Source organism: Acomys minous (assembly GCF_964271855.1).
Source record: "Acomys minous genome assembly, chromosome: 9".
In the NCBI taxonomy this organism is placed as follows: domain Eukaryota; kingdom Metazoa; phylum Chordata; class Mammalia; order Rodentia; family Muridae; genus Acomys; species Acomys minous.
The window spans coordinates 121,816,124-121,843,877 of NC_140490.1; positions in this window are offsets into that span (position 1 = coordinate 121,816,124).

Here is a 27,754-nt window from a genome sequence, read left to right on the forward strand (position 1 = left end):
TTACTTTCAATGTAGAATTGTCCTACTTAATTATTGTACTGAATATAGTTTAATTTTAAGGTTGTGGAGAACTCATGTAAACATATAAGCAGTATTTAGTCTTTTAAAAATGTGCGTGTTTGTGTGTGTGCACAAGACAAAACCTTTCAGCAGAACCGAAGAAATAAACAGAATAGTCTGCATTCAAGATACTGACAGTAAGTGGTGCTGGTTGGTGAGTCACCATTGTATCATGTTTTTAAGAGCGTTAACTTGGGGGAAGGGCCATAAATATTTAAAAGTGTTAATTTTACACTAAAATAAGTGATGGGTAGTATGACATTTTGCTATTCACTTAAACATTCTAAATTTACTTTATAACAACAGGACACAGCTTTCTGTAAAATTAGAGGATCTTAGTATTTAAAAGTGTGTATTGTGCTGTAGGAAGATGAGTTTTTCTTCCTATATTAATCAATACAGTAAATTATTAAGGCAGTCTTTTTTTATTCAGCTAGTTCCCCAATGACTGACACAGAAAGATTATGATTTATTTTTAAGCTATAAGCACTATGCTGGGCAGATTCTGAGCTACTCTAATCCTAGTACTTTTTAACCCCTCATAAAAACCAATCACCTGCCAATCTGGTGACTCCCTTGGCAGTCAGCTCCCCCTGCCTGCTCCTACAGCCACATGCTATGTGCCTTCTCTCTTCTTCTTCTTCTGGCTTTTCCTCCTACCTCAATCCTAAATCTAGGCACCTAAAACTCTGTCTCCCTCTCCTCTACACAGTCGTAGGCTTCAGCATCTTTATTTAGCTGATCAGGGATAATTGGGGAACATTACATGCCTACAGGAGATAGAGTTCAAAATTCATAACAATTTCCATGTCATATGGTAACTGAAAAATCACATTTGAAAGCAGTTGTCCCTCCAAAAATGTCAAGCTAGAGATACTGTGTAGACATTAAGATTAATAGCATAGCAAGTGACTCACAACCACTTAGAACTCCAGTTCCGTGGGATCCAATGCCCTCTTTTTGTCTCAACAGGCATATGATCATATGTGGTGTGTAAACATGTACTAAGTCATAAACAAAATATAAAATTGTTAAAACCCATTTTTAAAGTCAATGCATCTACATTGTAGGACATGGTGGTTAATGTATGAAGGATTCTGGAGGAATATCCATTGTTATAAAGGCGACTAAACTGATCTAATTCAGATTTTTGAAAAATGTTTGTAAAGAGTGAAATAAGTTCAAAATTTGTTGCCTTTTACTGGGTGGTTTATATTTACCAGTATCATGACTTTCCAAATATTGACACATCCAGTAAACCAAAATCTATGTGAAACATATTTGAATGTAGTGTTGTTTCATTGGATATTTGTTTTGGGCATATGAATACTTAATTGCTCTGCCATTCATTTTTTTTTTTTGTACAAAGCATTCAAAGTTACCAAGTAGAAACACTTTTAAAAAATAATTACAAAAAGAGTGTTAAAAATAAAAATTTCCATAGGTTTAAAAACTTACCATGCTTATACCAACTCATATATTATTTGGACAGAAAAAGGCTGAATTTCTCTCTAAAAAAAAGTGAGCTTTGCTTAGTCATAACTTGCAATGGTCTTAAAAGAAATTTTTTCTGCAAATTTGGACCATGAAATCTGGTGGTAGTCCCTACTGCTGTTGTCATCTTAGCATCCCTAGTTATTAGGAGGTTGAATTTTGAGTGAGTAGAACATCAGGAATGTGGAAATATGAAGTTATAGAGCCAAGATTGTGTTGGGTAATTTTAGTGCCTTTAAGAGCCCCAGGCCTTATGTTTTTTTTTTTTTTTGAGATATCATAAAAGTTTCTCAGAATATTTCACTAAACTTAAAAAGCCTTTTAGTCCTCACCAGCCATGGGAAACATCTAGCTTATCCATTGCTGCCTGCCTGGTCCACCTGTGGCACAGAAAAAAAAAAAGAGTGTTTAGACTCTGTCCTCTGAAGTCTGTTGTCAGGCCCATGACATGGTCTCCCTTCCCAAGAAGGCCTAGAGGACCCAAGGAGCATTCAGTTTAAGGTGAGAAGCGGGCTGTTCCTTGAGCTCCATTGTCAAGTGCAAGGCTCTACTTGCCTCTCCTAGGAGACCTGCTGACATCAGAAACATCAAGCAAACACCAGGGACAATGAAATATCTAAAGTCCAGCATAAGGAACCACGCAACAAGACCCAGGGCAATATGGCCACCATCATAGAGCCCAGCTACCCTAATAAAACAAGCCCTCGATATCCTAACACAGCGGAAGTACAAGAAGATGACCTTAAATTTAATCTTACAAAGACGATAGAGGCCTTTAAAGAGGAAATTTATAAGTCCCTTAAAGAAATACAGGAAAATAAAATCAAACAGGTGAAGGAAATAAAGCTGTTCAAAACCTAAAAATGGAAATAGCAGCAACGAAGAAAACAGGAAGTCATCTTGTGATTCTGCTATCGTGCATTTCTCCAGGTTTACTGAATATGGTTGCTGGTCTCTAATGGATACATGTTATGTTGGCTGTTGTTGATTTTGCTTTTAAGCTAACATGAAGGCATCTGTGTTTAGGAAGATTGGAATTCTAGATGTTGATATATGTGTATCTTTTCCATGTGATTTTCCATTCGATGGTTTCTATTGGCCACTCTGGATCTTAGTAGCATGTGTTGGCTATGGGATAATAAGTAGGTAGGGCTTCTGAGCCTATGCTGGGTGTGACCCCAGGGACCCCTTGCAGAACGTGTTTGTCAGTACTAGGAGATGGTATGCAGGATGGAGTTAGGCTAGATGGGTGGAGGGCTGAGAGGACTCACCTGGATAAGGAAATCTGGGTCTATCACAAAGCTCTGATGCCCTTCCCATTTCCAGGGAAAGAGTGATGATTGTTATAGGGTAAGAAAAAGAAATAGAGTTAGTAAGAAAGGATGTAAGAGAGGATCTGGTTAGTTCCTTGTGAGCAATGGCAGAGGAAAAGGAGAGCTCACAATAGATGTTCTTCTATAAACCTCAGGAGAAGACTGTGGAATTAAAATTGAGAGAAGGAAAAGAGAGAGAAAATCACCTGCCTGATTTCCTGGTTAGCTTCTTCCTTGGTTCCTCTTGTGTTTCCTATAACAGACTGTCTTGTATATTGTTGGGTGAGACAATATTTCTATTTATATGCCCTATGAGCATAGGTGATTTTTATATAAACACAGAGAGAACAAACGGTAGTTATCTTTGTGATATTGACTTATCTGGTGATTTCTATTTGTGTTCATTTCCTTCAAAAATATCATTAATGTTTTTTTATCCACTCCGCTCTTGATGGACATATAATTTCAGTGTATAACTTAGATATTTTTGATAGCATGTTAATAAAAACTGATGTCCAAATTACCCTGGGATATGTTACTTTGGAGTCCATTAAATATGATGCCTTATTTCATAGCAATAAATAAAAGAGAAAATAGGAAAATTCCTTTAAAATATCAGTGTCCAGTAACCTCGTTCTAATAATAAATATAACCAGCAGCAAACCTAAAGTTAAATGTAATATTTGAACAATGGCCTCAACTGTCTAGACATAAAATAAATACCAGTAAGCCCAAAAAGAATCTCATAAACATGCTTTGTGAGATTGTATTATGTCTTTCAATATAGGTAATTCAAGGGTGATGAAAGAACTAAAATTAACTTAAGGATTTGAAATTTTTGAAAGTATGTTCTCCAACTACAATATTATTAAATTAGAAATTAAGTAAAAGAAACAAACTTTCAAAAACATATGTAAACAACTATTAACTTAAAAGGAAATCACAGTAGAAGGGGTAAGATAGTTGTGAAAATACATAAGCAAGGAACTAGATTGGGTATACCTGAGGAGCACTGCTGCTTCACATAGCAATCTGTGTTTTCTGACAGTCAGAATGCTGATTTATCCTTAAGCATCCTTGAAGCTACACCTAGATTGTTGCAATTATATAAGAACCTAAGGCAACAGGTCATTCTTTCAGATATGTACAGTAATAAATTTTTGCATGTCTCTCAGAAGACTGAATGTCATTTTACCACTGGCATTATGATTTTCACATCCTCTTTTTTGATAGAATCATGGAAACATACAAGTAACAGTGTCCGGTTCATTTATTATGAGCATGAAAAGGTTACCTTGCCCATAAATACACCACACTCCTCATACATGTTTTTAAAATTCCCATTTAAAAACTAAAATGCAGAACCCCTTGCATACATCACACTTTTGGCCGGACTCTCTGAACTCTTGTAGAATGTTAGCTTTGCTAAATAAACTACTACTTAAGCTGTCTATACCTTATGATTAAATTCTCTCCTTCAAAAAGAGAAGAATACAAAGACTCCCAACACTTTAACATTAATTTATACAGAAGTACAGCGTACAAGCAAAACAAAATAGACAGACAGGATAGTGCTGAAATTAGACTCCGATTGAAGTTTATAATTGGATACATCAGAATTAAAAAGAATAGTGTCAAAGCAATGACTCTTCTCTGACAGCATAATGTGCACATGTAGATTGCACTCTACCCCAGGGAGTGAATCTGCTTAACACAAGAATAAACATGTAGTTTTCAAATTAGATTTAAATATACAAACTAATTTCACAGTGCTGAGTATTTTTAAAGAACAAAACAACTCTTGATAATACCAGTGCTATCTGAATAAAGCCATATTTGTATTTGTCAATTTCTCACAAACTTTTTGAATCTAGATCATGTAATAAATAGAATCTAAATTGAAGAATGTAGACCTTAATCTTCATCAGGTACATGAAGCATGATTTTCAAGGGAATGTCTAAAATGATGAATAAATGATGGATTTGATTAATAGGCTTTCAAACATTTTTACTTTAAATTTCAGGTGGACATGCCAGCTTCTGTTGACCATAAGTATAGATCAGAGGCTCATGATAACTTGCTACACTTAAGGTGTAGTATTTATAATACACATATATACAAGTAAAAATAAAATTTTAACATGTGTTTCTCTATTTTTATACTTCTAAAATTTTCCCCTATTTTATTTTAAATTCAACTCATGAGATACAATTAAAGAATGTTGGAAGGAATGGGGTATTTTCCACATGAAGATCTTTTGAGGATGGAACTCTACTCCATGCCATCCGTGTAATAGAGTGCATCAATAGGTGAGCATTGTAGAACTTGCACATTTAATATCTTCATTAGGTGCTGAAATGATTTCAAAGCTTTACTTCATCCAATTTAAAGCTGAGGTGTGTGAGCAAATTGCTCCAGCTCCATCATGGCGCACAGTAAATGAAATCATATAAGCGCAGATAAAATACCTGTGGACAGCTTCTTCTGTCAGCATTTTAAGAGATTATTGATGGAACAAATCTAAAAGGAGCTTAAGGAGAACTAAGGAACCAAAGATAGCTTTAAAGGAAAGGAAAGCTGTCTCAATTTACTTTCTACAAATTAGTGAGTAACTGGAATCATGTCAAAGTTAGACACGACTTTCTCTCCTGGAACTTAAAAGCTGATATCCATGTAAAATGGATATTTTCCTCTAAAGATCCTCTTTAAGTAAGAAGTATATATAAGAAAACAGAATATAGATAAAAATCCAGTTCATATTTTGTAATGCATACAGGACTACAAGCATTGATATGCATTTACATGATAAATATGGGGTAATTGCAGTTTTGTGACAAGAAGTGCATAGAGAGAAGAAATTAGAAATTGAGCAGTATTTACAAATGGACAATGTAATATGCTGGAAAATGGTGATTTTACAATTCCTGGCTGACAGGTAGAAGCCAGTCATTTGCTGGGCATGACGGCACAAACTTTAATCCCAGCACTAGCAAAGCCCTGGCACATAAATCTCTAAGGATTCCATGTCTGAAAGGATAAACATAGAAGATTTCCAGTCCAGGCAAGGATCGGTGCTTAGATCCACTCTTCAAATACAAAATATAAACACACAAAAATCAAATTTTGTTTTTCAAAACCTCTACATCTGGACCTGTTTTTAAAATGTGATCTTTGAGCTTTGATTACATTCTTCTCACTATAATAATTACAGAAGATAAGCTTCATAAATAAGCTCTCAAATGAGATTGCAAGTTACAACTGAATAAATCCTTACACTAGCTTCTAAGAAAATATATTTTTAACTCTTTAAAGCATTGCTTTATTTTTTGAGATAATATGATGGAAAAATAGCATGTGCATGTGTGTGTATGTATGTATACATGAAAAAACAATATTCATTTGTACAACTAGGTAAAAATAAAAATACACTTTGTACGATATTTGAAATGTCTTTCACGTTAAAATAATTGCTGGAGTTGAGATAAAAAAATTGCTTGTGCTTTCTCTTCTAAAGAGAAAAGATCTTTCAAAATTTCAAATAGCATCCCATATTATATACGAGAATATTATAGAAAGCATATTTAGAATTTTTATTTCCTTCTTTTGTTTCTCTTTTCTTTTCTTTTCTTCCTTTTTCAATACACAGGCTCTGTAGGGTCCCAGAGAAATTAATTTCTTTTGACAAATATGTGTATAGAATTGGCATAGCTCAGTTAAGTATGCAAATCAAAGGAAGACAAAAGTTCTCTTGATACCTGAGCAAGTTCAAACTGGGAAATAAAATTTAAACAAGATTTCTTTTTATAGGAGAGGTTGAGTTATAGGTTTATTCAATTTATCCAAATATATTCTGACTCAGAGAAACAATAAAGTTATTGCTGAAAGATATTCAAATATCCCTGTGTCAGTTCCTCACACATAGTGGGCATTGTTTTACATATTTCTAATTAGAACTTGGTGATAATAACTGCCTTGTAGATCATGTGAACCACTGACTCAATAGTAGTTGATTTAACATCACTTGCTTTTTTGAAGAAACCAGCCTTGATATGGAGAGCTGTTTTGTAACCTGTGTAATTGGGGAATCTACATAAAATATTCCTCCTTAAGTCCTGCAGGGCCAAAAAGGTTTGTGAAGTGTTCAGTTTCACAATGTCAGTATCCCTCAGCAAAGTATATTACTTTTTCCATTCTAATACTTTGATATTAAATGACTTTCAGACTTTTCTATCAGTGTGGGAAAAGGGTCTCATTTTACAAATTTAATTACAGTTCTATAGTTTTTCTTTGATATATATATATATATATATATATATATATATATATATATATATATATATATATGATCTGATTTATCATCATATCTTCCTCCAATTTCTCCCTTTCAGGTTCCTCATGTGACTCCACCATGATGCCTCCAAATATCATGTCATTTAAAAAAATAATTTGCTAGGTCTAGTTACTGCTACATGTACATGCATGGGTGTAGGGACACCCACTGTAGCACAGGAAACCCTCAGTGGACAAATCACCCAAAAGAGTGATTCTCACTCTCAAAACAACTCTCCATTGTCAGTAGCTTCTCAGTAAGGGTAGAGATGTAAGATCATCTGCCCATCTAATCCAGAATTTTGACTGGCTTTATCTCGTGCAGATATTGTTCCAGACAGGACAGTATCTGTGAACTGATGGTTGAAATAGGAAGGCCTATCCTGGTCTAAAGGCAACACCTGACATTTCTTCTAACTCTGGTTCACACTTTCTTTCTGCCTTCTCTTCTGTGATGCTTTCTGAACCCTTGTGTTGGTGACATTAATATAGATATCTTATTTAGAGATGAAACCTCATTCTCCTATTCTCAAGATCTCTCTGTAGATTGCTCTTTACTACAGAAAGATGTGTCTCTCTCAAAGGTTGGGAGCAGCCCAGGTCTGTGGGTATAAACATAGTCATTTAGAAGGCAACATGAAAACACAAACATTTATCAAAATAATAGCAGGCTTGATCCTAGAACCTATGACATCAAAAGACGTGGGCTTTTGACTAGGATTACTGTATCATGCTGTATTGAACTGTATTATTGTATTTTTTTTTCAGGAGTAAGAGGCCTAAGTTTAATCAGGAAGCTATTAGTTAACATATAAAAAATGCCCCTACTGTACAGGTGGTCACTTCTTGCCAGATAAATATATATTGTAGCATTCAGATTTTGTTTCTGAAAACTACCACTGTATCTTTTCTTTCATGCCAGACTGTATATCATATTGTAGCACTGTGGGATCAAGTCGTTACTGAGGAAATTTCCTGGTTGATTTGAGATTGAATTTTCCATGTCCTGTTACCATAGTATCTTTTGCAATGGAACCTTAGAATGTAGTTATGAAGAATAATAGGAGATGACACTAGTTCTTGTTGTTCTGGAAACCACTGGGAGCTCCCTGACTCAAAGCAATATGACGAATGCCTTATACGATGAATCTCACTTAATAACGCTTTTCTTCATAGATTGACTATGTCCAATCATACAGTCTAACTATATTCCAACTATTTGTTAAGTAGTACTTTTCAATTAGTTCACAAACTAATGCTTTTCTACCTTGTGGTGTGTGTGTGTGTGGGGGGGGGGGGTCTGTGTACCTTTCTCCCAAATTTCAGGGCTCTGGTCCAAACTTAATCCTTTACTCTTCAGTACCTTCCCCCTTCTTCTTCAGTTTCCTATATGTTCTACTATGCTTCCACTTTTGTTTTTTACTTAGGTTTTCATGTTGTTTCTTTTGGGATAGCCCTGTTTTATGGAATCATTGGTTTCTCTAAAAATTCAGTTATGTTCTACAAACGTGTTTTTCTTTTAATCCCAGTTATAGGATATGGGGTCTGTTCCAGTTTGTCCACAGCTGGTAGCAGTCTCATAAGAAGTCACATGATCTTTGTTAGCAGGTGACTGCCTCATGTGGGACCATGGGTTTTGCCAGCTGGGGAACATCTTGTGTGGACTTTGAGAGGGTATAAATATGAGAGCCCAGAGACAAATAGGAAAGATGGTTGTTAGAAGAATGAGTGAAGAAGACAGTCAGAGGAGGAAGAGAATGCTGCTGCTGGATTTTTTGTTGCTGCCTGAATATCCTACTGATAGAGACTGTTATTGCCCCCAAAGAACCCTAAACAGCAGGAAGCAGCCCAAGAGAAGTACACCCGGTCTCTCCATAAAACTTCATTCTCTCTTACCTTGTGTTGGTGTTTTGGAAGACATTGGGTGGAGAAAGGAGAAAGATATATAAGAAAATAAAATAAAAATAGATTTTAAAAGTATGCGTGCAGTCCTTCTTTCACCACCCAGGTCTCCTGGTTGCTTCCACATCTTGCTCTTCCATCTGCTGTGCTACTTTCATTTTACCTGTCACCTATCTTCAAACCTAGTAAGTCTCACTCTAGTATGTTTACTTCAACTTGTGCTCCAACTTAAATACAGCATGTATATGGTCCTGAACGACCTCACTCACTATAAATTTCCTGTTCAATCTATTTATATAAACTTTTATGCTTTTCATTTTCTTTAATACAGAGTATTCTATTCTAATTACGTACCGTATTTTATTTATTCATTCTTCTGTTGGTTAGCATTAAGTTTCATTTCCCTTCTTGCATATAATGACTAAAGTAACAAAGACTATATATAAACTGTTGTCCCTTTGATTGATAAAAATCTAGTGGGTAGATGTCTAAGAGTCCTACGGTTGGGTCATATACAAGCTCTATTTCTACTTGCGAAATCTCCAGACCAAATTACAACATAGCATCACAAATTTATATTCCAACCAACAGTGCTTGAGACTCTCCTTTCACTGCATACATGACAGCATGTGTTGTCTTTTTTATTCCATATGATGGCTGTTGTGAGTGAGATTATGTAAAATCTTTTGCAGGGAGTTTCCTCCTGGCCCCAAACTCCAGGAATAATGACTCATGAGACTCAAATTATTGTACAATTACTTAGGCCATATAGATAGGTTCTTCTCTGATAAGTATATAACTTTTAAAAATCCCACTTACACTATTCTTGGTTTTGAACATGGCTCTTTACCTATGTTCAGGTACCATGCTATCCATCTCCATCACATCTTGCTTGCAGAATATTCTGTACCTCGATTTATCCCAGAATCCTTTTTACCTACTGGATGTGTCAACTCTTACTTCCTGCCTAAGCTATAAACAGTCAGATCTATTATTGATAGCTGCTACATTCATATAATACACAAGATATTCCTCCTATAAAAAGCTCCACTTTGAAAGCTAGAGCTCCTCAGTGACCGTCTCAGGGTGCTGGACAATTGGTATTAGAGCCTTCACCCAGCTCAGCTCTACTGGTTTCCCTGTCTGTGTTCTATTTTGATGAGGTAGGAAAGGTACAGGATAAGAGATCTTCAGGCTGAAAGCTGCTCTGGTTCCCTCCATGCCTCCTTGGTACGAAGGATAATGTGTGTTGCGGCTGAAACCTAACTCACCTTTGCTGGTTCACTTTCTGGGAGCCAGCATGGTCAGGCTAGTATGAAGTGGGTATGTGGTGAGAGATCCAATCCCAAGCTGTTTGAGTGTCCCACAGTCCTGTTCGGGTTAGTAGCGAATATGGCCTGTGCCTGATGCACCTTTGCTCCATGGACCTCTGTGTCCCTTTGGGCCAGGCTGGCAAGCAGGGGAGAGGCAGGGAGAGATCCAAGTCCAAAGCATTTCTGGTGTCCCACAGGCCTCTTTGGGATGGTAGCTAATGTGGATTGTGTCCCATGCCCAACTCAGCTGTGACTGCTTGCTTTCTGTGTCCCAGATGTGCCAGGTCAGTATGCAGTGAGTTTGCAGAGAACAGTGCAAGCTCAAAGCTGCTAATGTTTACCACACACGTCTTTTCAGGACAGCCACTAAGGTGGGGTGTGGCCTGAGTTTGACTCAGCTCTCCAAACTCGGTTTCTCTGTGCTGATGATCTGTTCAGCAGGGGGCCTGCTGTCTGTCTGAGTATTTGGATGTGTGCAAAGTGTACGACGCTTGTGAATCCTGAACCTGTTGGACTTCTGCTACTACAGGGGGTGTGGTGTTGTTCTTATCTTTCCCAACTCCTTCCCTTCAGCCAGTTTCACAGCCTCTGATCCTCTGTCCCTACACAGGGTACACACCGGGCATCCCCATGTTGGAAGCCCCCTAGTTTAGTTACTTTTTAATCTACTGTTTTAGGTTTGTTTGTGTTCTCTAGCCAAGGCCTTCAGCTTCACTCTCCAATTATTAATTTAATATATCTCCAAATGTTTATGTAAGTACTTACAACTAAAATAAAATACATATAAAATAAAAGATATCCAAAAGAATGTCTTTATTGTGCCCTAAAGTTTGTATTATTTTATGTTTTCATTCTGATTCAATTCTAGGACTGTTTTTAAATGTATTTGACTCCATTATGATTTCATAGTATGTGGCAGTTTATTCACTTTCTGTAGTTTTTATTGCTGTTGGTATCTAGTTTTATTCCATTGTGATCAGATTTTAATACAGAATGTTATTTCTATTTTATTATATTTGTTGAGATTTTCTCTGTATCCTAACATATGATAAGTGTGGGGAAAGTTCCATGGGCTTCTGAAAGGAAAATATGTTCTCTCTTATTTGCATAGGATGTTCTGTAGCTGACTGATATGTCTGTTTGTGAGCTGACAGGATTTCTGTGTCATCTTGACACAAGCTAGAGTCATCAGAGAGAAAAGAGCCTCAGTTGAGGATATGCCTCTATGAGACTCAGCTATAATTCATTTTCTCAATTAGTGATCAATAGGGAAGTGCCCAGCCCACTGTAGGTAGTTCCACGCCTAGGCTGGTGGTCCCAGATTCTATAAGAAAGAAGGTTGAACAAGCCACATGAAGCAAGCCAGTAAGGAAACCCCCTCATTGGCATCAGCATCAGCTCCTGCCTTCAGGATTCTGCCACATTTGAGTTTTGTCCTGACTTCCTTATGTAATGAACAGCAATGTGGAAGTGTAAAACAAATAAGCCCTTTACTTCTAACTTGCATTTTGATGGTGGTATTTTGTCACGTCAGCAGAAACCCTAAGAAAATTGTTGAGAGTGTTCTGGTGGCATTTGTACTGAGGTTAATCTCTGGCACTGCTTCTAGTAGAATTGTGCAGTGAAACAGGATGTGTTTGTGTATATTTTTAGAGTTGTACCTTCCTTGTGATGTACTGTTTCTTTGATAAATATAGATCATCCCTCCATATCTCTTCTAACTAGTTTTGTTTTGAAGTCAGTTTTGTCAGAAATAAGTAGCTCAGTACTCTAGTAGAAGCAATAAGTATTTTAAAAAGTCTCATTAAAGAACAAGTACAATTGGGTGCCATGAATACCCTCTACACAGTAGATTAATTAGGATTCTGCTGCCTAGAGAAGACCATGCTTAGTTGTGTGTTAACTGTCAAAGAAATATTCATAGCTGCCTTTTGTGCATCAAGAAGGAAAGAGGAGAGGCAGAGACATGTGGATCACAGTGGGTTTGGGGCCAGGCTGGTCTACAATGCTAGCTCCAGGAAAGCTAGGGCTACATGAAGAATCCCAATAAGGACTGAATGATCTAATATTTAATGATTTCTCATAAGGGACAACAAATTGTCACTTAAGGTATGGTTAATAAGAAAGATATTTTATTGTCTCTGATGCTACATAACAACTATTACTGCTTTTGAACTTCATCATGCTTCCTAACATTTCATATATAATACAAAAATTTGCATATTAGTAAGGGAGTATATGTAAGAAGAATAAAAGCTTGCATTTGAAGATATTTGAAGACTATCATTTGACTGTGTTGACATAAGCTACCTTGAATATATAGAAAGTCCAGCATATGGAAACATAACTCTGTAAATAACTGAGCAAATAAGCTATTGTATTCAGATATGTTATCTTACTAGATTTTTTGAAGATGTATTTATTTGTAAAGATAAGCAATTACACAGGAGGAATATTGTCTTCTGTCTGTCAAAGCACATGTTTTAAGAGGTCTAGCCATTTGAATTCAATCAGTTTGGAACTGGAAACAGCTGCATTATGCCTTTATAGAACACCATAAATTCAAATTAATTAATCCAAAATGAATTACAAATTATTTTTTGTAAACTGCACATTGATCCTTAAGGGTTATTTAAACAGCTGAACTGGATGTCATTTGCTCCATCTGCTACAGCAGATGCTTTATTTCAATATGAATATTAAATGAATTCTGAAAGTAGTATCCATAATTGTAAGAAGCATTTGCAAAATAGAGAAAAGATGATAGTCTTTCTGATTACTGGGAATAATACCTTCTTATATTTTATAGTGAAATGTACTAAAATATAATTCATAACACAAATCCAAATCTAACTGCAGAACACAAAGATATTAGAGAAGTCATAATTAAGAAATGTTCAGCATAGCTTTTACTTAAAGACTAAGCTCTGCTTGACTATTGCACATTAGTTATTCTTGTAAGATTCTAAAGGAATGCAACATTTCTTTTTCAGTGATTAATTTAGGGTCATAATATATTAAAACTATGTTAAGCCTGACTCCAAAACTTTTACAGTGTATGAGAGAGAGTAAAGCCATGCAGTCAAGACTACATTGGGAGCCTGAAAAAGGCTGCTGTAATATTAAAGTTTCCATGTGAATCTCCCAGAATTCACAAAGCAAAAGTTTGAGGCCAAAATCTTTCCCTCATATCACATTAAAAAAAAATCAAATAGGAATAGAGATAGGAAAGTATCAAAATACTGGAAGTAAATGTACAGAAAACCTTTAGAGTCATTATTCAGTGGTTTTTCTGGATGTGATCAGGCCATAGAAAGGGAACTTTTAATTGATGAAATCAGGGTCATAAGAATTACTAGTCTATTTTTATCACAAGAGTATGCATCCTTGGTGTAACGGAAATATATGATTCTATAGAAAAATAAGGTAAAATACTTAGATAAGGTCTTCAAAGACCTCAGAGTCAAACAGAATATGGAATTTAAAGATGTTATTATTAAAGGTAGATTTACAATGAGACAGGTTAACTCCTGTCAACACCCAGCCTACCTCAAAGAAGATAATGAGCATCAGTGAACTTCCTTATAGAGATAGCTTCAAATGTGACAAACAAGCCACTAGGCAAAATGTCCTCATTTCTACCACAGAAAGAATTCTGCCTAAAAACAGGGCAGGCTTGGATGTAGGCAGAGTTGACTCTGCCAAGATGGGGTAAGCAAGTCATTAATAGTTCCTGACTCACAAATATGTCTGTCAAATATATTGGGCCAGGAGGCTGAAGATGATGCTCCAACAATATAGAGAATTTAGGGTGACTTTTCAGGTAGCAAACTGTCTGTCATCTCAGTTGAGAAGCTTCTAACATGCACTTCCTGTCTACTTAGGTAATTAATTTTATTTCTTCTCAAGTCTCTGATGGGTTTGAAGACCAGATAGTTTAGTGTTACAATTAAGCTTAGTTGTTTAGAGATTAAGAGTTTTTAAGTTTAGATAGATGTTTTAAGTTGATAATGATGAGATGTGATAGATATTGATTTACATTCAGAATTTTAGACTTATCAAAATAGGAAAGATATTTTCTTCAAGGATGTCAAATACAAGTAGCCAAAACACTATGAATGTAACATATATATGTATTCCTGATTGTTTCATGGTTCTTCTTGTTGAAAGTAGTTTAGTGTGTGTGTGTGTGTGTGTGTGTGTGTGTGTGTGTGTGTGTAAAAATATTTAATAAAAAACTAAAAATTAAAAGAAGATTTTGGCAAACTAGCAAGCTCCAATGTGAAAGGACAAGTTAGAAGCTGCAGAAATATTTTCAAACTGTACACCTGATAAGAGGTGCATATTTAACATGCATATGCCACTCACATAATTTTATCAGGTTTTTATTTTTTTAATTTATTCAGATTACATCTCAGTTGTTATCCCATCACTTGTATCCTCCCATTCCTCCCTTCCTCCCTCTTTCACCCTATTCCCCTTCCCTAGGTCTATGACCAAGAGGGACCTGCTCCCCCACTGTATGGTCATAGGCTATCAAGTCTCACCTTGGTAGCCTGCTTATTCTTTCTTTGAGTGCCACTAGGCCTCCCTACCAAGGGTAAGTGGTCAAATATGGGGCACCAGAGTTCATGTCAGAGTCAGTCCCCACTCTCCACACAAGTGGCCACTCAGACAATTTAACAGCAAGTAAACAAAATAACGAAATAAGAATAGGTTAGGAGTTTCAGTATACATTCTTAAAAGAGGATGCATAACACTATCTAATTTACAGGAAAAAGTAAACAACATAGATAATTATTAAACAATTGGAGATGAAAGTCAAAATACAACATTTTACTCTTGCAGAAAATCTAGTATCAATATAATATATGTTTATGTTTAGGGTTAGGTAAAAAGCCAATACTTGTATACAATCTGGTAGGAACTTAAAGTTAAATTAGCATAACCTTTTGTAAAAAACTGCATGGTACTTTCTCTCAAAACTCAAGTATATCTTCTATATGATATGAAATCAGATTCACAATAACAGAGCTATAATGTTTATTATCAGGTGGATGAATAAATACAATGTCACTTATTCATAGGTGAAGACATATTACTCAAGAAATGGTATTTTATGAAAACATAGATGTAATTAGTATCAATAAAATAAATGAAGTAATCAGAACACAGGAAGATAAACATATGATCTCACTGATACAAGGAACTGAAAACAAACTCAGGACCACTGAGTGTAGCGATGTTTCCATCCTATAAGGTATAAAGACAATGATGGACCAAAACATCCCAAATTCAGGAATAAAGGAAGAGTCATGGCCACTGCCTGTGTTCTGCTTCATATTTTAGTGATATACTTAATGGTAACGTATGATGCATTTTTTCTATATTTCACAATTGCTGAGAGTAAATTTTAGATGTTGTTTTAACAAAATAACATGTTTGATGTAATAAAAATGTGATTAAGCTTGATGGAATCATTCAACATTCCATTAAAAATCATGACATCACATTTACTACATAAACTGGCATAATTATAATTGTGATTTCACAAAAACAGTTAAACTATCTCTGATCCTCTAAAACCATTGCAGTGTTTTCTTTATTCCCTTCAAAGAAAACAAGTTGTATTTTGTAACCAATATATTCTCATAAAATGTTATTATAACACCACTTCCATGCGCCTGTAGGCATCAATTAGCAGAAACGCTGTTGACCCTTGCATGCTCGTTATCTGAGGTAGATATGGAGGGATCCATTTGAAGGGCCAGTCTCAATTACCTAGATTGGAACTTCAAGCCAAGAGTAAACTGGTTCAGACTAAGTTCTATGGGCAACATATAGACCCACTCCCCGTGGTAATTAGGGAAGGGAATGTAATACAAGGCTAGCAATCAAATAAAAATAATTTTCTTCTACTTCTGGAAGAAAAGCAATGTTTTTCAGTGTTCTTTTACATAAAATTTCCAGCATGTAATGAAAATATAAGTGTATATATAGAACCAAAGCCAATTATAAATGTATAGGAAATAGAATAGTCATGAGATTTTGAATTTAGAATAAAATTTTTCAACCTATTTTTTACTAACTATAAAATATGAATTTCTATAGATTTCTATAAATGAAGTTAAAAATATACTGGATTACAGAAATGCTGTGGGGCTGGGGAGGTGGCTCAGGTGTTAAGAGAACTTACTGTTCTTCCAGAGGCCCTGAGCTCAATTCCCAGAAACCACATGGTGGCTCACAACCATGTATGATGTGATCTGATGCCCTCCTCTGTCATGTAGATGTACATGCAAATGGAGCACTCATTGACATAAAATAAATAAATACAAAAAATGAAAACTCAAACATCATGATGATATTAATAATGATTAAATTCAAGGGTGTGGCTTTTAAAATATAATCCATCCATTTTTAGCCTGTTGTCTGGTTGGTTATCATGCAGATTTTGTTGAGGAAAACAGATTGTTAATTTCATGAATGCATCTTTTTTGCTGTCTAGAAGACACTATCTCTCAGCAAACATCTTGGTCCTCTGGCTCTTATATTCTTTCTTCTCCCACTTCCACTATGTTACCTTAGTGACAGGTGCATTGGCTATATTGCAAATGTACAAACTAAAGTTGGACACACAGTAGTAACTTAAATTCTGCACTTTCACCAGGTATGCATTTCTATTACTCTCTTTATGCTGCCTAAAATACCTTCTTGCTAAGTGGTGAGAGCTATACTCTATGTGGGTCTAAGGATAAGTATTTAGTATATGCATGACTCTAAGTATAAGGATTTAGTATATGCATGACTCTAACTGGGCTGCCTGTCTGGCCTCCATGGGTGATGATGTGTTTAGCCCTGCTGTGACTTGAGAGGCCAGGGTGGGTGGGTACGCCTTATGCCACCCCCTCTCTGAGAAGAAGAAGAGAGGGGAAGGAGGAGGGGCATAAGGGTAGGACTGGGGCTTGCATCAAGCTGTAATGTGATTAAAATTTCAAAAAAGGAAACGTTTTTTTTTTTTGGGATACCAGTCTCCTGTTAAATAAGAGGAAACTGTTGATTAGTTTTCTCTCTTAGAAACTTACATAGCTAATCCCAACACTAAACCAGCACTGAGATCCAGTGGTTTGGGTGATATTCCAGAGACGTTATGGTTCTCTGCGTCTACATCTGAAGTACATCGTGTCCTCAGCAATATAGTCTTTACTTTCAAGTTCTCAGAGACTATCACGGATAATGGCAATGGCCAGTGCTTCTTAGGAGTCTCTTAGACCCTTCTGACCAAGAAAACGATGGGAGGTTTCTCCTGCCTGGAACTGTGGTTTTTGGTTCATAGTCTGTGACTCTTGGAGGGTACATTAGAATCAGTGTTCTTCAGGGATGAATCTGCACATAGGTTATTCAACATGTGGTCAGCACTAAACATATATACATAAGAACAACATCAAATGGACCCATACATGGTGTTCTTTGTAAATAAGAGTAGTTCTTGGTCTTGGGATGGAGTGGGAGGCAAGGAACCCTGAGTTCAGTAGAGCAGAGGGAAAGAATGATGGCAATACTGTACTTCCGTATAAAATTCTCAACTAGTTGTTTTCTGACCTCCAAATGTGTATGTGGTACACACATACTCACTCTCTCACACATGTCATCCACAAACATGATAATAAATAAAATATTTTAATTAATATTTTGAGTAATTTTCTATTCAGTGTACAAACTTAAATGTATGTGTAATATATACTATATTCATAATACAGGGAAAGTGTTTTTCATTAAGAAGATGAAAACAACCTATTTAATTATAAGCAATATACACATGAAAAGCAGAAAAAATATATAAATGTCTTTTAACACACTATAAATTTCTAAACAGATACATACATAAATGTTATATCAAACTGTGAGGATTGGAGGAACTGACCCTCAATTATAGGATCATCATCAATTGTTGGAATAGATCAAGTCCTTTTTTTACGTCACTATGCTGCTGAAATTTTGTGGATGTAGAGTCTCTGTCATACATAGCCAGGCACACAATCTCACAGCAATCCTCCTGATTTTCTGGCTTTTAGAAAATTTTCAGTTCTAATATGTTACCTAAGGCTTGATAACAGGATTTATGTTGTAGATATATTAGTTGTAGCTAGGACCCTGTGATCAGTTGTTCTTTTCATTTTGACCACTTGTGTCTTTCAGAAAGATCTCTTTTTGATTACAATAATAAAGTGAGTTCTATACTTATCTGTATTTAAGTGAATATATACTCATTTATATATAATGTTTACAAAGGTAGAAACAGTACATTCTTCTCCAACACCAATGGTCTCACTATCCATATACTGCTAGGCTGAGAGTGTTACTTAGTAATAAGGAGCCATAGCCACATAGACACATTTCAGAGTGGACCTTCACTCAAGGTTACAGTGGATATGAAGATTTTCAGTTTGTTTACATACTTTACCACAGTTCTAATAGTATTCATCATAGTCATTTTTTCTAGGATTTTAAATTTAAAACTCCCATTGGTTTTTCAGGAATTATTCAGCAGAGACTGGATTTTGACTCTCGGTATTTTCTCAGGTTGATGTTAGTAACTATATTCTTTTGGCAGTAAGGGTCAAAGTTGGATATCTGAAAGCCATGGCAGTAACACAATAAAAAACAGCACCTGTTCATTAGTCTGCATGGAAAAAATCCAAAGGGTAACATTAGATAATAGCAAATAAAAAACTGAAGACAATGAAATAAATGTGAGGAGTTTATCAATGAAAGAAATGTTTAAGTAGACTAGAGCTTGATTGTGGCAGACAGTTCCAGCTTCTACTGAGAGGACATCTTCCATCCTATAATGATAAGTAATAGTTAAGACTGAGTTTCCTAGACTTTCTTATAGATTTAGTCATGAGTATGGTCAAAAGACCACAGAGGATCTCTAACAATCTTCTAACCTGCTCTTAACAATCCACTTGACCCAAAGTTCTTGTATATTTTTTTCAATTAAAACTACTACTAAAATTACCAGCATAGGTAACTGCTGTTCAATAATTTTATCTGTAGAACTGATACCAAATGTATCACTGCAAATATGATCTGTTTTGTCTTCTTGATAATTTTCAAGATAGCTTGTTTAGTTATCATTCAATTTGATATTCATTATTTTTCTTTATAAAATTGTTTTCCTGAATATAACATTCAAATTTAATTTTCTATATACACTGATATATCCACAGCATTAAATATACTTAATAGATTTTTTAAAGGATTTTATATGAAATTAGAAAGAAAAATGGTGGAGAAGATAGAGAAGAAAATGCAGGACATGAATTGTAAAATGGATTTGAACAAAATACATTGTATGTATATCTTAACTTCCCAGTAAAGTAATTTGAAGATTATCAAAAACATAGAAGATTGAACAAAATACATTACATGCATAGCTGAACTTTTCAGTAAGTAATATGAATATTAACAAAAATATAGAAGATACTGACAATTGGGAATTTTAATCAGCATTAAAATTACAAACAAAACCAAATAAGAACACATTTGTTTTTACATACTTATATCTGAGGTTTGTGGTGGAAACATTGTAGTATGAAATCATTGTGTTTTCTATAGAGATGACTGAGCCATTGGCAAAAGAATATAGACTTACCTCTGCTTCTCTTGGCAGTTCATACCTCAGTTTCTTTTAGCTGGGTGCTTTAAATATGTAAACAATTTTCTTTGAGACTTCTACTTAAGTGAACAAAGATAAAATTCTCTGAGAATGGCTTGGTGTGACTCACTTTTTCCTTGGAAAAGAAATTCAATTGACTTCGTGGCTATTATCATGATGAATGCTTCAGTGTCCTGGTGCTTTCTCTGGCTTAGACTTTGGCAAAAATAAGGTCGTTCGTTTTTTCCTGCATTTAACTCTAGTGAGTTAAAGGATGTGCTATTCACATTAAAGATACATAGTACCTGTGAACTGAAATGTCATGCAGCAATTAAAGTAAAAAGAAACCTTTTATGTATTGGCAATCTAGTTCTATTAGTGCTTAGGCTATCTGATTTTTCTAAGGGACTGCACAGTACAAGATAGAGTATGGCTACGTGAGAAGAATATTAATGCTGCAGCCCATGTGTTATAAAATATACTTAAAATTATATCAAATTCACTAATTACTTGTATACAAGTTCACATATTAAATATTAGAAATATGACATGTTTTGCAATTGACTTTAATTCATCTTGCCATAATCTCTATCAAGATCTAAACGAAAGCTGATTGACTATCCAACTATGACCGTGTTCAGTATTCAGAAGTATTTATACAGCATACATCAAAATGTATGTCAATACAATGTAAAAATTAGTAAATGATAAAACATGACAGAAGTAAGTGTTTTTGTAGTTTAGCCTTTGTGAAGTTGCTCTTGGAACTCTTTACTCTGGGCTCTCTGACCCTCACAGTCAGCAGCATCAGCAAACACATCTCTGTAATCTCAATGCCAGGTACCTGAGGAGGTCCACCCCAGGAGCCTTCTGAGGAGAACAGTTGTGATGCTGAGACCACACTCTGCGCACGGCACCTGTCATGACACACACATCTCTGTAATCCCAATGCCAGGTACCTGAGGAGGTCCACCTCAGTAGCCTTCTGAGGAGAACAGTTGTGATGCTGAGACCACACTCTGCGCACAGCACCTGTCATGACACACACATCTCTGTAATCCCAATGCCAGGTACCTGAGGAGGTCCACCCCGGTAGCCTTCTGAGGAGAACAGTTGTGATGCTGAGATCACACTCTGCGCACGGCATCTGTCATGACACAGCATCACCTGATGCCATACATCCTTATTTGCTACTGAAAGTAGATTTTTCTTTTTCTTTGTGTTTTTTTGTACCAAATTACGGCTAAAATTTCTTCTGTCTATTTGTAGGCATGTTTCTTTTACCTCTCTTTCTCAGTAGATATGTTTTCTGGAAGGTCTTACAATGTTTGGAGATTCATTTTGAGGCCTCAGTTTCTCATCCTCATTCCAGAGCGTGTTTACAGGAGGGAAGCTGTGACAACGATGATGTGGTATGTAGCTGAAAAATAGTTTTAGCATTTCTTAGTATTCCATAACTTTTCTTAAATGGGATTCACTTAATTTTATTTTAAGATAACAAATGCTGTCTCACAGTCCTAAGCTTTTAATGGCCTGACTGTAAAAGAAATATATAATTATAAAACACTGACAAAGTATAATCCTTTGTTTTTACTCATTCCAGGCAATATTGTATGATATTATACTTAAGAATTTATTTTTCCTCACTTAATGAAGTTTGTGTCAATGTTACTAATTATTGCTAACATTTTTTATTTTAATTAAGTAATAAAAATTCAGATTGTAATTCCACTGGCTAGCTTCCAATAGTACTGGAATATACTAGTCAGGCAACTGGGAGGAAATCATCAAAAGCACTACCAACCTGCAAAGCCAATGAGAAGAAAAATCCTAAGCAGCATTGCCATTAGTGCAATAGAAATAATGACTTTCATATAGCAAACAACGGCTTTTTTATTAGATTTTAATTAAAGTCGACAAGAAGAAAGACGATGGGTACAAAAAATAAGTGTATATGGAGTTCTCATCAGTTCATAATGGAATATCTATATCACAAAGCCCTTCTCTAGTGTTCAACAAAAACATGAAAATGTAGACAGAATTACTAAAATGGTATAGGCTGAGGGAAGATGGAGTGACAAGTGCCTTCTGGGGGTGACAGGGTTATTGTACTCATGAACTCACAGGAGCTGTGGTTGCCTGAACATGACCAAGATATTCAAGAATCCATCATGAATGGGGAAGTGGCTCACAAGATATCTCCACTAGCTGAAGAGCTTTTGGGTTTGAGTCTGATGGCTACCAGGCAAGAAAGAGTCCAGGTTCCTACCTCTAGAATGCTCTCATCACCACAGTAAAGCATTATACCGCATGATGATACAGATAACACTGTTTGGACTCAGTTTATTATTATAAAAGAAGAGGACAAGAAGTTGAGAGGGACGCACGACATGAGGGTATCAAAGAGAATTAGGAGGGGTTAAGAATAGAGGGGATATGCTCACGTTATATGGCCTACAAGTTATATGGTATACATGTACAAAATTCTAGAATATAAATAAAAAGATAGTATTACAGTTCTAGATTAGAAGAATTATGATGTATTTTTTCTCCTTTCGTGTTTTAGTGTACATGTCTGTTTTTATTTAATTTGTCTATTATTACTGAGATAGAAAATTTTCAGTTGTGTTTATAAAGATTTCATCTCTATTATATTATGTCGATAATACAAGTTATTTGAAGTGAAATTTATTAAGCCTCAATGTGTATAGCAAACACTATTTTAGAAAGATAGCAGTTTAGGTCTCAGTGAGTTTTTAATTATGATTAAAATTTATTCAGATTACATCCCAATTGTTATTCCCTCACTTGTAGCATTCCTTTCCCTCCTTCCTTCTCTCTTTCACCCTATTCCCCTCCCCTAAACCTCTGACAGAAGGTGACCTCTTACCCCATCATATGATCACAGCCTATAAGGTCTCATCTGTATAGCCTGCTTCTCCTTCCTCTATGTGCCCACAGGCCTCTCCACCAACTCCTGAACTCATTATGAGCTAAGAGATAGCTGGATAGTGTCTAGTTAGATCAGTCCTAATTGAAAAGTCATATATTACCTTTGTCACTCTGAACTCACTGTGAACTTATGTAATGGATACATAGATAAGAAATGTTTAGCTTTAAAACATATAACCAGTTGTATTTTAGATTTCATCTGTTTTTGTTATTAACTACCTATCCTTTTTTGACTATGAGGTAATTCCCCTTTCAAAGAAGTACGGTGACCAACAATAAACAACACTGAATTTGGGAAGCTTAACTTCAGTTGAGGTTAAGATGCCTAGCTTTATCCACCTTTTTTCTTGAATGTATGTGTGTGTGTGTGTGTCATTTATTTTCTATCTCTCTCTTATTTCTTATTTCCTTGTACACTCAAAAATAAGTTAGTAGACTCAGGGCTTTACCATCAGCCTTTTAGGGCCCAGCAGGTCTAAGTTTACACTAGCTGACTGGAGATCTCTGCAAAGAGGCTTACCTACAAATCAAAGAGCCTCCTTTTATGGAGCCTCTGCAGTCTAGAGCCAAAAGCCACTTTTGCTGCCTCAGCTATAGGAAAATTGTGGTCAGTTTAAATTTTCCTCCTCCGCACAGTACAGCCAGTCTCCAGAGAAGAAACCCTGGGCCCCTTTCTTCTTTCTCCTTTTCATCCTGAGCCATCAGCTCTGGCCATCCAAGAGATGAAGGGAACTGGAAGGGCATCCGCATCCAGCCCCAGACACCCTACGCTGGCTCTCTTCAGAGCCGCAGCCAGGCATTAACAAATGAATATATTTCTTCTTACTGCCATCATTTATGATCCTGAATAGTCAAGGCAGGAACTCAATGCAGGATTCTGGAGGCAGTAACAGGCCATCGAGGAGGGCTGCTAACAGGTCTCCTCCTCATGCCTTCCTCAGCATGACTTCCTATGATATCTAGAGTCACTGATGAAGGCACAGAATTACCCACAGTGAACTACACCCTCCTACATTAATTAAGAAAATGAAGCTCAAGCTTGCCTTGAGGCCAGTCTTGTGGAGAAATTTTCTCAGTTGAGATTCTCTTTCCCCAAGTATTGCCAGCTTGTGTCAAATTGACATAAAACTAGCCAGCCCTTTTCTATTTGCTGAGAGTCTTATGAAATGGGTTCAAAATACATGCTGACCATACATAAACAAATTGGAGTTTTAATAGTCTTACTTAACTAGAAGTTTAGAACAGAGCTTCCAGCACTAAAATGACAGTTCCCTAAATCTATACTCAAACACACGCAGCGTGCTCTCTCCTATATCTCTGTTCAAGCACTAAGAAGAATAAAAATAACAATTACCAGCAATTTGCACTGTCTTAAATCTATGACAAATGGTAACATTATGCCAGGAATTGCCAAGGATTAATGGACCACACCATATATTCTCACACACGTATTCGTATGTGAAATATAAGCAACCACCACGCTGTCACTAAAAGGAGGTTGAGAAAATGTGGATATATATGTCATGATACACGTTTGTATGCATTATGTGTGGGTACACGGTTGTCCAACTGAAACTACTTTCAAGAAACTCTTATTTCTGCCTATTTTGCAGGAGCTACATACAATATGCAATTGCCATTTATATCTTATCCTTTACAGCTATAGGAAAAGCCAAAACTGGTCCTGATCAGACAAGAGTAGACGGTTAGTGCAGAGAAAGTCAGCAATTTCTACTGTATCTGCCCAGAAAAAAACAATACATTCATTAAAAGTATTCCCTACAATGTTTCTTACTCAATTTATGTGGCTATAGCAAACCACCAAATCATAGCTAACTTATAAATAAAAAATTATTTCTCAATGTTCATATGCTATAATGTATTCCTTATTAGTCTTATTGCTGCAACAAAACACATGGGAAATTACTTATGAAAGGTTTTACACCGGCTCAGAGTGGCAGGATTCAGTTCACCATAATGGCAAATTTATGAGAGTTGGAACTTCAGGTAACTGTTCACATTCATTAAGATAGTCAAAAAGTGGTTTAAAATCTGGTTGTTTTCAAAAATTCAGGAAGAAATTCTAAAGTACAAAAAAATCCTGTTCATTATTTCCAGATTTTACTCTAAGGAAAAAAAAGTATTCTTTTGGCCTCTGAGACTGAAGACAACTCACAACTACCTTTTGGATCATCATTTTCAAGCAAATGTGTCATTTCCTCTCATACCCTTGTAGATTTCTTCATTATGTGAATATTTACAGAATTTCATAGTCTATTTTGAAAGCTAATAAACAAAAATCATTTCACATATACAATTGTTAATATTTGTAAGGGGCTGTATGACCATTATTCATAATATTAAACAAATCTTGGAATCTAAAATACTTAAATCTAACTTTCTCTGTTAACAACCACCTTAAAATATTTTCACTTGACATATAAAGTAGTGACAAATAAATAGCCATATGTGTGTATGATTTTCTTCATGAATAACTATATTCTTTGTATCTAGCTGAGTATATGCATATACACAGATGTACTCCGATAACTAGAATTCTGTATTATTTTTGTCTTGTCATGTTTTATAAAAGCCCTCACATATTTTACATTATTTTCCTATATTTAAAATGTATACTATTTCCAAGTGTCTGAGACTATCCTGTGGTGATGGTAGCTATCAAAAATAAACGTTGTGTAAATTAGCGACAGTCAGAGAATTAATTTGTGGAAACAATCAAGACTGATGAAAGACAAATGATCTGACATAAGCTGATAGCTCAAGAAAAAGCTCTTGATAATGAACAGAAAGCTGCTGGTGCCTCTAGTATGACTGTGGCCTCACACCATCTATATTTCCTGTGATACACACAATGAAGACTCAATTATTTATGCTAATGGACTCTGTATAATTTGAAATCGTTTATTATTAAAGATATGAGATACACTTTTATATTCAAAGGGGAATAATCAAAGATTCATGCTTAGAGGACTCACACACTTACTTACAAGTCATTGAAATGCACTCTGACAGGTTTATGAGAGGCTAGAAATACATATACAGCTTACATGTATCTATATCTATATATATATCTATATATATCTTCAGACGGTCCAGCTGTCTATACATTTCTTTTTGATGTCCTTTGATGTCAGATGTCCGTGTATACTTGTGAGTGTATAAAATCTAAAGCTGAAATGAGCTGTCCCAAATCTTTCATAATAATTACTTCCCAAACACTTCAAAAATATTTCATTATAGCTGGCCCTCTTTGAATAAATAATAAGAATTTCAGTTCACTTTTCATTCAATGAAAAAAATTCTGAAAAAAATATCTTTTAGTAACTGTGTTGAATACTACACATTTTCTGTAAAAATTTTTTTATTTGATTTTGAAGAAATAAATGGTCTTTGTATAAAGGAAACAAGTACAAGTAAGATGTTGTAATCTCAGAAGGCTTACTAAAGAGTTGTATAGACAAACAGCAAGGGAAGGTTCAAAGTTGTAAATGAGTATATTTAAAATGGGACATGAACTTATGATAAAGTAAAGAAACGTGTGTGTGTGTGTGTGTGTGTGTGTGAGAGAGAGAGAGAGAGAGAGAGAGAGAGAGAGAGAGAGAGAGAGAGAGAGATTTAATGAATGAGCGAAGGCAGGTTACATAAGGCAGAACTGTTCAAGTATATCAAGCAGGTCTGAATTAGCTAGACACTAGAGCAAATGCATGCAAATTATGCCATTTTGTTGCTGATCTGTATATAGTCCTATAGGAAAGTGGGATGGGCGCAGGTGTAAGATAATTTATAAGGCCATTGCATCCTAGATTTCCGTCAACGTACATGGGGTATTAGAAGGTAATGGTGCCTGAGACTTTGTGATTTCCTTTTTGCACAATGCTTGCCATAGGCTTCTGTCCTTGAATAAATATAACCCGCATGAACCACCTTTCTATAACTGTGGATTCGATGTTGCTTTTCAATCTCTCAGTAAAGAGTCTGTGCTAAAATGAAACCTATATAACAAAGATGATATAAAAATAAACACACGACTGAAGAAATCAAGATTGCTATTTCATTCCACACCAAAAAACTTTACAAGCATGTAAGGTAAAATAAAACATAAAAGACATATCTGGCATCCCATAGAGAGAAGACCATGACCTTAATGAGATGCATAGACCGGAGAATTTAGAATTCATGGAAAAATCATAAAGGTAGCTAGAATGCCCTCGAGTTTCACTTATGATTATTTCTTATAACTCAGTTCTGAGAAAGTTCATATCTCAATCTGGAGAAATGGCTAAGTGGCTAAGAATCTCTACTGGTCTTGGCAAGGCTTGGATTTTGGTCCTCGGTATTCATATAATGTAAGTCAAAACTCATACCACAGGCTGCTGTGGACACCTGCACTCATGGGACCATATGTCCATAGGTATTTATTTAACTAAAATTAGTACTAAAACTAGAAAAGAGAGACCATAATCACAATCTTCAGCTCTGTGGCTTAAAGAAACTAGTTTTCAGCAAGGCTTGGTGGGGTACGCTTGCAATCCCAGAACTCAGGGAAGCAGAAGCAGGCAGGTCTACAAAGTGAGTCCAGGAAAGCCAAAGCTAGAAAGGGACTATGTTTTGAAAGAAAGAAAGAAAGAAAGAAAGAAAGAAAGAAAGAAAGAAAGAAAGAAAGAAAGAAAGAAACTAGTTTTCAGGCAGATAAAGCGTGTGTTAAAAG